The sequence below is a fragment of the Bufo gargarizans genome, chromosome 6, assembly GCF_014858855.1.
Source record: "Bufo gargarizans isolate SCDJY-AF-19 chromosome 6, ASM1485885v1, whole genome shotgun sequence".
NCBI lineage: Eukaryota > Metazoa > Chordata > Amphibia > Anura > Bufonidae > Bufo > Bufo gargarizans.
This window is the reverse complement of record NC_058085.1, coordinates 31,551,950-31,564,119: the sequence shown is the minus strand read 5'-3', so window position 1 is coordinate 31,564,119 and position 12,170 is coordinate 31,551,950. Positions and strand designations below refer to the sequence as shown.

Genomic DNA, 12,170 nt, shown 5'->3' with positions numbered 1-12,170 from the left:
AGGACATCCTTGATCCGGCCGGCAAGTACAGGAGGAGTCAAGAAGCCGCAGATGAATGATGTCAGATTTGGATCACAAGTAGGGGGCGTGGCGCGGGCGGTGGCTAGTCGGGAATCAGAGGAAGATGTTACTTAGATGGATCACAAGTAGGGGGCGTGGTGGCGGCTAGTCGGGATTCGGACTCCAGAGACATCGCACGGCTGAGGGTTTCCCCCATCCTCAATCATGACACTCAGGCTTTAAGCAGCAAGCTGAAATTTTAGGGGGTTTAAATGGAAAAAGTATCCTGATGTAGAAGATCATAGTCTTCCAGGGCCATCTGTCATAGTGGGGGCACTACAAGTGGGGCATTATATCTATTGGGAGCACTATAGAGGGGAATTATACCTCTCAGGGGCATTATGGAAGGGAAATAAACTGACTAGGGGTGAGCAAATCAAGCTTTGTATCCAAGATCCAAATGCATGTGAAGTAGTTTGAAATCAAAATCTGTAAAAAATGGCCTATGAAATCCGAAAGGTGCTCTTTGGAATGTGGGCCCCTTTGCCCACCTAGGCTGCAAAAAAGTGTCACACATGTGGCATCGCCGTACTCAGGAGAAGTTGGGGAATGTGTTTTGGGGTGTCATTTTACATATACACATGCTGGGTGAGAGAAATATCTTGGTCAAATGCCAACTTTGTATTAAAAAATGGGAAAAGTTGTCTTTTGACACCCCAAAACACATTCCCCAACTTTTCCACATGTGTGACACTTTTTTGCAGCCTAGGTGGGCAAAGGGGCCCACATTCCAAAGAGCACCTTTTGGATTTCACAGGCCATTTTTTACAGATTTTGATTTCAAACTACTTCGCACGCATTTGGGCCCCTAAAATGCCAGGGCAGTATAACTACCCCACAAGTGACCCCATTTTGGAAAGAAGACACCCCAAGGTATTTTGTGATGGGCATAGTGAGTTCATAGAAGTTTTTATTTTTTGTGACAAGTTAGTGAAATATGAGACTTTGTAAGAAAAAAAAAAATCATCATTTTCCGCTAACTTGTGACAAAAAATAAAAAAATTCTAGGAACTTGCCATGCCCCTCACGGAATACCTTGGGGTGTCTTCTTTCCAAAATGGTGTGGGGGTAGTTATACTGCCCTGGCATTTTAGGGGCCCTACTGCGTGAGAAGTAGTTTGAAATCAAAATCTGTAAAAAATGCCCTGTGAAATCCGAAAGGTGCTCTTTGGAATGTGGGCCCATTTGCCTACCTAGGCTGCAAAAAAGTGTCACACATCTGGTATCGCCGTACTCAGAAGAAGTAGGGCAATGTGTTTTGTGGTGTCATTTTACATATACCCATGCTGGGTGAGAGAACTATCTCTGCAAAAGACAACGTTTACAATTTTTTTTATACAAAGTTGGCATTTGACCAAGATATTTATCTCACCCAGCATGGGTATATGTAAAATGACACCCCAAAACACATTCCCCAACTTCTCCTGAGTACGGCGATACCACATGTGTGACACTTTTCTGCAGCCTAGATGCGCAAAGGGGCCCAAATTCCTTTTAGGCGGGCATTTTTAGACATTTGGATCCCAGACTTCTTCTCACGCTTTAGGGCCCCTAAAATGCCAGGGCAGTATAAATACCCCACATGTGACCCTATTTTGGAAAGAAGACACCCCAAGGTATTCAATGAGGGGCATGGCGAGTTCATAGATTTTTTATTTTTTTTTGGCACAAGTTAGCGGAAATTGATGTTTTTTTCTTTTTTCTCACAAAGTCTCCCTTTCCGCTAACTTGGGACAAAAATTTCAATCTTTCATGGACTCAATATGCCCCTCACCTTGGGGTGTCTTCTTTCCAAAATATGGTCATTTGTGGGGTGTTTGTACTGCCCTGGCATTTGAGGGTCTCCGCAATCATTACATATGGCCAGCATTAGGAGTTTCTGCTATTCTCCTTATATTGAGCATACGGGTAATGAGATTTTTTTTTTTCGTTCAGCCTCTGGGCTGAAATGAAAAATGAACGGCACAGATTTCTTCATTCGCATCAATCAATGTGGATGAAAATATCTCTGCCAAAAAAAAAAAAAAGGAGGGGAAAGGCGTCTGCCAGGAAATAGGAGCTCCGCCCAACATCCGTTGCCACTTAGCTCGTATGCCCTGGCAAACCCGATTTCTCCATTCACATGAATCGATGTGGATGAATAAATCATTGCCGGGATTTTTTTTATTTTTTATATACAAAGTGTTTGCCAAAGCATATGAACACCGCCGCCCCCTCAGCTTATATGCCTCAGCAAACGTATCTTTTACTGCAGAGGAGAAATCTCGTCTTGCAGCGCCGCATACACCGACTTTTGTGTAATCTGACAGCAGCGCAATGCTTCTGTCAGAATGCACATCAGTGCTGCAGCTAGTCGCTCGGTTGGTCCACCTGGAAGGTAAAAAAAACTAAACAAAAAAGAAAAAACCAGGCCGCAACGCAATAAATTTATTAACTTTATAATAACATTTGAACAGAACATATAAACTTTATTAAACTTTTTATTTAACTTTTTGAACAGAACGTTAACTTTTGGTGATTATTTTTATTTTTTTTACCTATAGGACAAACCTCTCCTTCCCCGTGGGACAATGTGCAAAGCGCAAATCGCCCAAAGATATGGCGAAGTACATTATGCACTTTGTCCCAGGTGAAAGGAGAGGTTTGCAGCAGCTGTGTGTAAATGGGCCATAATAGCCCTGTGTGTCTGTCCTGTGAGATGCAATTCCTATGCTAAGTGTACCTGTGTGTGGTACTTCCGGAAACACTCCCCTAAGCATAGGACAGGATGGTCAGGGCAGTCAGGACAGAAATAGCGGGTGTCATGCCTTATTCCACTCCTGCTACAGACACGACATCTTTTTCGGGGTGACGGTTGGGTTGAGGTACCAGCAACGACATTGGGGAAATGTCGCTCGTGTAGACGGCTCACTACACTGGTGGATGGGGCCCCGGAACCTCCTGGATACAGGAGGTTCTCGATGATCTCTTCCTGAAATTTGAGGAAGGATCCTGTTCTCCCAGCCTTACTGTAGAGAACAAAACTATTATATGCAGCCAATTGAATCAAATATACAGACACCTTCTTATACCAGCGTCTGGTGCGTCGGGAAACTAAATAAAGAGCCAACATCTGGTCATTGAAGTCCACCCCTCCCATGTGAAGGTTATAATCGTGGACTGAGAGGGGCTTTTCAATGACACTGGTTGCCCGTTCTATTTGTATTGTCGTGTCTGCGTGAATGGAGGAGAGCATGTAAAAGTCACGCTTGTCTCTCCATTTCAGCGCGAGCAGTTCTTGGTTACACAAGGCAGCCCTCTCTCCCTTTGCAAGACGGGTGGTAACGAGCCGTTGGGGGAAGCCCCGGCGACTAGGTCGCGCGGTGCCACAGCAGCCAATCTGTTCTAGGAACAAATGCCTGAAGAGGGCCACACTTGTGTAGAAATTGTCCACATAAAGATGGTACCCCTTGCCAAATAAGGGTGACACCAAGTCCCAGACTGTCTTCCCACTGCTCCCCAGGTAGTCAGGGCAACCAACCAGCTCCAGGGTCTGATTTTTACCCTCATAGATCCGAAATTTGTGGGTATAGCCTGTGGCTCTTTCACAGAGCTTATACAATTTGACCCCATACCGGGCACGCTTGCTTGGGATGTATTGTTTGAAGCCAAGGCGGCCAGTAAAATGTATAAGGGACTCGTCTACGCAGATGTTTTGCTCAGGGGTATACATATCTGCAAATTTGGTGTTGAAGTGGTCTATGAGGTGCTGAATTTTGTGGAGCCGGTCAAAAGCTGGGTGGCCTCTGGGACGGGAGGTGCTGTTATCACTAAAGTGCAGGAATCGCGGGATGGTCTCAAATCGTGTCCTGGACATGGCAGCAGAGAACATGGGCATGTGATGAATTGGGTTCATGGACCAATATGACCGCAATTCATGCTTTTTGGTTAGACCCATGTTGACGAGAAGGCCCGGAAAAAAAATTATTTCGGAAACTTGGACGGGTTTCCACCGGAAAGACTGGGCATAAAAGCTTCCCGGGTTGGCGGCTATAAATTGAGTGGCATACCGATTTGTTTCTGCCACGACTAAGTCTAAGAGCTCCGCAGTCAAGAACAGCTCAAAAAATCCCAGTGCCGAACCGATCTGAGCTGTCTCAACCCAAACTCCAGACTGGGCGGTGAAAGGGGGAACTACTGGTGCAGCTGAAGTTGGGGGCTGCCAATTAGGGTTTGCCAGCACCTCAGGGACTCTACGGGCCTATCTGTGCGGTGGCTGTGACGGGGTAACTATTGCACGTGCCACCGTACCAGCTTCAACTGCCCTTCTGGTGCTCGCCACTTCACCATGTTGTACGGCAGTGCTGGTACTAGGTCCAGGATGGGCTGCGCTGCTGGTGTATGGCTCACTACGTAATCTGACAGCGCCAGCCCCACTCTGCTGCCCTTGAAGCGGATCCTGCGCAACTTGTGGTCTAGCAACACAGGGCCGGGTACGCCTGGTGCTATCAGGGACCTCAACCTCCTCGTCCGAACTTTGGGTCAGACTGCCATTGCTTTCTACAGGTTCATATTCTGACCCGCTGGATTCGTCAGATGATGGTTCCCATTCCATATCCGACTGGGTCAGAAGCCTGTAGGCTTCTTCAGAAGAATACCCCTTATTTGGCATTTGGTCAACTAAATTTAGGGGGTATTCCCTGAGACTACCCAAGAAAAAAAGCAAGCCTGTCTTACAAATGGGAGGCTAGCGAAGTACCGGAGGCCGCTGCGGTTGCTAAAAAATATCAAATGTATAAAAGTACAAATGCTGATTAGCGATACGCGGTGCGGTGGGCTGGGCGCTAAATGATCGCTAACTACCTAACCAAGGGGTCTAAACTATCCTAAACCTAACAGTTAATACCAGTGGAAAAAAAAAAAAAGTGACAGTTTACACTGATCACTTTTTTCCCTTTCACTAGGTGATTGACAGGGGCGATCAAGGGGTTAATTGGGGTGCTGGGGGTTATCTGGGGCTAAGTGAAGTGTTTGGTGGCTACTCACTGTGAACTGTGCTCCTCTGCTGAGACCAACCGACGAAAAGGACCAGCAGAGGAGCTGGTCATTGGCTGGTAGGCTGGTGACGAAACGCTCCTTTAACTTTTGCCGGCCCGCAATGCGCATGCGTGGGCCGGCTGTGAGCGTAATCTCGCGTCTCCCGAGATGATGCACCGGCGCGTCAAGGAGGAATGAATCGACTGCCGCCAGGACGCATCCCTGCGTTAGGCAGTCGGGAAGCAGTTAAAATATGTATTTAGCATTGGGGAGGGGGTTGGATGGAGAATTCGACACATTTGTATTAATATTTGGGCCCCAAATCTTTTGCGACCCTAGCAACACCCCTGATTTCCACAAGTCCAACCATGTCCACGTGAAAACCTGCAACGTAGTAAATTCTGGTACCTGGGACGCATAGTTTGTGGCAGGGGTCCACCTGCAGTCATTTTCACTGAACAGTAGTAGTATGTCTATAGTTGGACTAGAAGGAACGAATCACTAGAAGAGGAGGTACAAAGAGAGCCTCATCTCTTCCTCCTAGACTCTGGTGACCACCATTCCTGACACTCATATCTCTGACCTTCCATCCTCCCTCTCTTATTTGGGTGTATGTCTCCATGTTCTGTTCTGTGTCAGCACACAATAACATTTTATGTGACCCTAATAGGAGCTAATGGTTCCTCACTCTCAAAATCAGAATCACATTTTCATCCTTATCTAATTTCTATTTTGGCTGAAAAACCTTACAGAATACAGACCATAAAGAATTCAACATACAATTGTTGTACTCAGTGATGGAGTAGAATCTGTGGGTCTATTAGTGGTTACTACTGCTTTATTACTGTTCACTACTCACCTGGGCGGTTATCTGTAGAAATGTCCTCTATCTTCTGCTCATCACCTCTCACATATGTCTCTGTAACATATATAATGTTCAGATCTTCACCCGGATTCACAAGCTGTGAAAGAAATAATGTAGAAGTCATCAGACGGTTGGAGAAGTCGTGTGGAAGGTTTTTTATGAACAGAAAAGATCAGTAATTAGAATGACAGCCAAACATGATCAAGCAGCAGTAGATGGTGAGGTAATGGTGAGGTATAATGTAGCGCTGACAGCAACCAAATAATACAAGTAGTTTAACCCCTTAGTGACCACCAATGCACCTTTTTACAGTGGTCACTAAGGGACCTTAGGCTAGGCGTTTTTACGGTGGCCCAGTCTAAGCATTGCTTGGGTCTCTGATAAAGGGAGGTTTTGCTGCTTATTGGAAATTGGAGATTTATATCCCTCTCCATATTCCGTCCCTTCTATTCAATTCCTAGACCGTTGCCCTTGTTTCCTATATAACCCACTCATTCTGTGTATTATATACACCCCTCCAGTCCTTCATATACACAGGAGTAACATAAAACCCTCGCAGATATATAAAAATTGTTTACTGATAACAGAGATGACAAAGCAATGGACATTATACATAAAGATACAGACAATACAAATAAGACAGTACATAGAGGACACCACCACACACAGCTGCCTCTGTGCCTGCCCCCCCTGGATGCTAAGCAAATGTGGCTAATAATGTGTATGTATATAAAGTATATCCAAAGTCCACCAATATACCGTCTACTGCAGTGTTTCCCAACCAGCGTGCCTCCAGCTGTTGCAAAACTACAACTCCCAGCATGCCCGGACAGCCTTTGGCCCCACAGAAGTCCCGCCCCCACACCGATCAGCTGGGACACGCTGCCGTCCCCACGCTGATCGGCTGGGAGCAGCGCCACCGCTGCCGCCCAAAAGATGGGACACGCCACCGCCACCGCTGATCTGGGCCATGAGGTATGGGCCGTGGTATCGGCGACATTTGCACGAGAACAAGTACTCGTGCAAATGTCCGGTATCGGCCCCGATACTAGTATCAGGACACCCCTACTAACAAGGGACACAATGACCAAATGGCTACTGGCCATACTGATATCACTGAATGGGTGAATACCACTGGATATCAATATACACTATATAAAATTATTAGGCACATTTGTGGTCATCAGGCTGATGTTCTGGCTGAGAGACATATTTTCCTGTAACAGTCTCCAGTGCAGCAGAGAGCAGGGATTTGACCCTCACACGAGAGCCACTCTCCTGCTCTAACAGATCGGTCTGGCAGGATCACCGATTCAGGCCATTTAATCCCTTACATGCCGCAGACAATAGCGCCCGGGGCATATAAGCGGTTACAGAGGGGGTGGACTCCCTGTCTCCCATTGGCAACCCACAAATGAGATTGCGGAGTGCCGATGTCAATGCAGGCAGGCCAGGGCTTAGTGAAGTCCCCTAGCCTGCCTCTAGCGTGTCCCAGAAGGCTGTGCATCTTTGGTGCAGCCTGCTGGTGAATATCAGCATAGCACTGACATAGTCCACTTGTGGGACTAATAAATGGTTAAAAAATAAATAAAATCTCCTCCACATATTTTATATCACCGCATCCCTAATGACCCGCACTGCACAGTTATCATGCAATTTATCCTGTACGCTTTGAAATTAAAACAAAATGCAGCTTTTTTTTGTATATTCACCACAAAAAACGGAATAAAATGTTTGAATAACTTCGGCCATCGATTCTATTACTTGAAGCCGACTCTGGATTCAAGTTTTAAAATGGCTTTCAAGTTTAAAACTCGATTTTTGTACTCACCGTAAAATCAATTTCTCTACCGTTCATTGGGGGACACAGGCCTTGACCATGGGTATAGCTGTTGCTGCTAGGAGGCGGGCACTAAGCACAATAAAAAGTGTAAGCTCCTCCCTCTTCAGCTATATCCCTTCCTGCAGGGACCAAGCTAATCAGTTTCGTGCAAAAGCAGTAGGAGAAGCCAGACATAAGAAAATCACATTATGTGAAAACCCAGAAGCACACAGGCCCGAAAGGGCCCATAACAAAAGAATGGGTGGGAGCTGTGTCCCCCAATGAACGGAAGAGAAACAGATTTTACGGCGAGTACAAAAATCTAGTTTTCTCATCCGTCTTATTGGGGTACACAGGCCTTGACCATGGTACGTTGCAGAGCAGTCCCTGAGGGTGGGCTTAACTTCAACTTTCCTGCCAATCAGAGAACCGCTGTCTGCAAAACTCTACGCCCCAAAGAAGCGTCAGAAGATGCAAAGATGTGCACTCTGAAAAACTTGGAAAAAGTATGCAAAGATGACCAGGTCGCCACTTTGCACACCTGAAGGGCCGAAGTCCCGTGATGCACCGCCCAAGAGGCCCCCACTGCCCGAACCGAATAAGCAGTCACCCGGAAGGGTGGGGACCCAGTCCTTAACGCGGTACGCTTCCACAATAGCCAAACAAATCCATCTGGAAATGGAAGTCTTTGACGCTGCCAGCCCTTGTCTCGGCCCCTCTGGAATCACGAACAGGGAATCCGTCCGCCTGAAAGATGCCATCTGGGATAGATAAACCCACACGGCTTGTACTAAATCCAGGGTATGGAACGACTGCTCCAGAGGACGGGTCCGGACAAAATGAAGGGAGAATAATCTCCTCATTTAAATGGAATTCTGACACCACCTTCGGCAGGAAGGTCTGCACAGGGCGAAGGACCCAAGAGCTTTCAGTACGGCGGCTCAACAGCCATGCTGTTAAATGTAGCGACCTTGAATTCGGGTGGAAGATCGGCCCCTGCGACAGCAGGTCCTCCCGAAGAGGAAGACGCCAAGGTTCTTCGGCGAGAAGGGCGACTAGGGACGCGTGCCACACCCTAACCGGCCAATCTGGGGCCACGAGAATGACGGGCAGTCCCTCGGACCCAATCTTCCGGAGAAGATGCGGAATGAGTGGAAGACGCAGGAACACATAAGGAAACGTGAACCGACTCTACGGGATCACCAGCGTGTCGCATGCCAGGGCCATGGGGTTCCTGGACCACGCGACGAAGTCCTCGACCTTGTTGTTGACGCGTGAGGCCCCTTGAACAGAGAGATTGGAGTAAAACCCCTGAAAGCGGTCTTGCGCAGGAACCGGAACAATCACACCTTGCTGCAGCAGCATGTGAATTGCCAGAAAAAAATAATCTGCGGCTGCGGGAGAGGTCGGAGGAGACGGCCTGAAGTCCAGATTGTAGCCCTCTGCAATGACCTCCCTCACCCATGCATCTGAGACTTGAGCCAGCCAAACATGCCGAAACACATGAAGCCGGCTGCCCACGCGAACGGAGGGCGCCGGGAGCAGCCCGTCATGCAGCGGAGCTGTTAGGGTTAAAGGACTTGGAGCCCTGTTGATGGGAATGAACGAAGGCTGTGGCTTAAAGGAAGGCCTGCTCTTCTGGCCTGCGCCCGACTTATAAGACGCTCCCTTGGGGGGGGGGGGGGGCGGAAAAACTCTGAAAGGGATGAAAAAAGGCTTCCAGTTTTTTTACTTATTAGATCGCCCCCTATTCTGTGGTAAATGGGTGCTGTTAACACCTGTAGCGTCCGAAATGATCTCATCCAGGCGCTTACCAAAAAGTCTGCCGCCGGTAAAGGGGGGGTCGCCAGGGTCCGCTTTTTAAGCATTATCTTCCGCCCAGCATGAGAGCCATAGGGTAGGGCGAATAGCCACCAACAGGACCGATGAACGAGCCATAAAGCTGGCCGCATCCAAAGATTCTTCACAAATATATGCACTGGCATGCGAGAGCTGCAGGGCCACATCTGCAAGTTCCCCCGAGGGGACTTCAAGTCGAGACCCTGGTGTAAATTACTTGCCTACTCTCCCATAGCCTTGCTAAACCATGTAGGCTGTAGTGCCGTGCCCATTGCTTCAAAGGCAGATTTTGCAAACGCTTCCAGCTTCTTATCTTTGATATTAAAAAAAAGAAGCCCGATCTGCCATTGGCAAGGTAGTATGTTTAGCCAAGCGGGAAACTGGCGGGTCCACTATAGGTGTAGCCGACCATTTCTTAGTCAAATCCTCCGGAAAAGGATGTTCAAGCGTTTTGGCAACATGAAATGTTTATCAGGGAAATTTCACTCCTTGGAGAGAGAGGAATCAAACTCCTGGTGGATGGGGAAACACTTGTGCGAATGACGGGACTTCCTAAAGGAAACAACAGTGCTGGCAGATGACGGAGCAGGATCCTCAACCTGCAACGTCTCAATAACTGCCGTAATTAAATTGTCCACCATGGAGAATAGTTTGGGCGACTGACCCTCCGGTAAGACAACATCCTTATCTGACCTTCTCTCTTTGGAACATGCCTCTTCAACTGGGGACATGTCGGAGTGAGACTCTCTAGCAGGAGGAGGAGAGGCCGAGGACACGGGAGACACAGAATCCCTTTTGGGGGAGGAAGTTCTGGCCCATTTTGTGGGGCGGCCGCGATGGGCACGAGCCCCATGATTCCCAGAATCGGACCGGTCAGAGGACTGCCTTGCCGACAAACGCCCCAGTATATCCACAATAGCTTTGTTGGTATTGGAGACATCCTGTACCACCCTAGACAGGGAACACGCCCATTCCGGTTCTTCCGTAGGTTGGGCAGCGGAAACAATGGGTACGGAGCCGAGCCACTTGATGGCGGCGCAGCACACGCAAAGCAGAGGGTCTTACTGAGGGAATGTCAGAATCCCGGAAAGAAATATGGAGGGATCCTCATGGGATTATAATCATCCCAGAGATTTACATTTAGGGTTTTAGCAGGAATTTTTCCCGCCAAAGATGTGAGGTGTAGGGGCAAAAAATAGTAGGGTTACTGGGCAGAGTAGCATATATCATTCATTGGGTCTGGAAGGGACCTATTGAATGCCGTTGCTGTGCAGAATGGAATAAGGATGCCCAGCAACAGGTATAGGATTGGGTGGGGAGCTTTGGGCTTAGGACCTGGTTAGGGTTTATAAGAGTGGTGTCTGCCAGCCGTGTGCTGTCAGACAAGTACCTATGGAAGGATTGTTGCTCCGTCCCCGCCTGCTGCTCTCTTACCAGATGGAAGACTTCGTCGTGGAACTCCGGAGGCGCGCTGGAGATGGTGACACAGCGTCCTGGCTTGAGTCCTGCCTTGCTGAGATGTCCTCCTCTTCGGCGGTCCCTGCGGCTGAGGATCCGGGTGCCCCCTCCATGATGCCTGCACTAAGGGGGAGAAGAGGCAGCGCACCAGTTTTTCTCCTTCCCCACGCAGGTCCGGACAGGAAAAGAAGAGGCTTGAGAGATGCGGCTCCTCTGCTAGTGAGTGCGCCTGAAGTAGCAGGATGACGTCAGGGGCAGCAGTGCGTTTGGAATCTGTGTCCCCAGGAATCTCTGACCAGCAATTTTTGTTCCTCCTGCGATCCTCAGTGTTCGGGTGCTGCTCTGGAGACACCTTTGGGAGGGAGAGCGTCCGCTGATGCCACCAACGTTCTGGTCCAGCCAAGGTGTGGAGGAAGGCACGGAGAAGGACGTTTGCCTGTGCAGCATTCCTCCCAGCGGCTCCACTTAGGTGTTGAGCATCAGGAGGGTGCGTGCTTAGAAGATGGACCACAGCTAGAGGACTTCCCTCAATCCTCTGCAGGTGTCCGGACTTCAGCTTCTGAAGGTGGTGAGTGTCCCAGTGGTCTGGGTCCTGTCATTGCTTCATTGTCCTCTGTACTTTCTTCCCTAAAGAGCTTTGTCCCCCTTACCCCCCTTCCCTTGATTTTTCTGACGCTTTGCAGTTTAGCAGTCAGGAGGTGGGTAGGGATTCGGATAGTGATGAATCTCTCCCTCGGCCAGTGGTTTCTAGACGCAAAGGTGTTTCTGAAGTGTGTTATAAAGAAATGTTGTTGTGTGAAATATCCCCTTTAGGTTTTAACCTCTCCATGTCGGTGAAAGAGAAGATATGGAGAAATGAATTCGTAGATATATTATCCCTTTTACCTGCGTCTATAGATTTCGTTGCGAAACTGGAGAAGCGGGAGGATAAGTCTGAGGAAGACAGAAGATGTCCCATTCACCAAACTTTTAATAATTGGCTGCAAGCATATTGTATTTTTTGTAGCGTGATGGGAGAAAAATTTCCTATAAAATGTTCTGGTATTTTTCAGCATTTGGATAATGTGTTAGAGGCATATAGAAATTTTGGGGGGATTGGATGGTTTGTAT

The 12,170-nt window shown here is 48.2% G+C and overlaps 1 protein-coding gene across 1 annotated transcript in view; it reads right to left on the bottom strand.

Moving 5' to 3' along the window:
* The window catches only part of LOC122941690 (gastrula zinc finger protein XlCGF49.1-like), a 31,922-nt gene that overhangs the window by 5,259 nt on the left and 14,493 nt on the right, over positions 1–12,170 (bottom strand). The window contains exon 2 of the mRNA XM_044299115.1: positions 5,936–6,038. The gene's annotated coding sequence lies outside the window, so the exon portion shown is untranslated. The remainder of the gene's footprint in view (positions 1–5,935; positions 6,039–12,170) is intronic.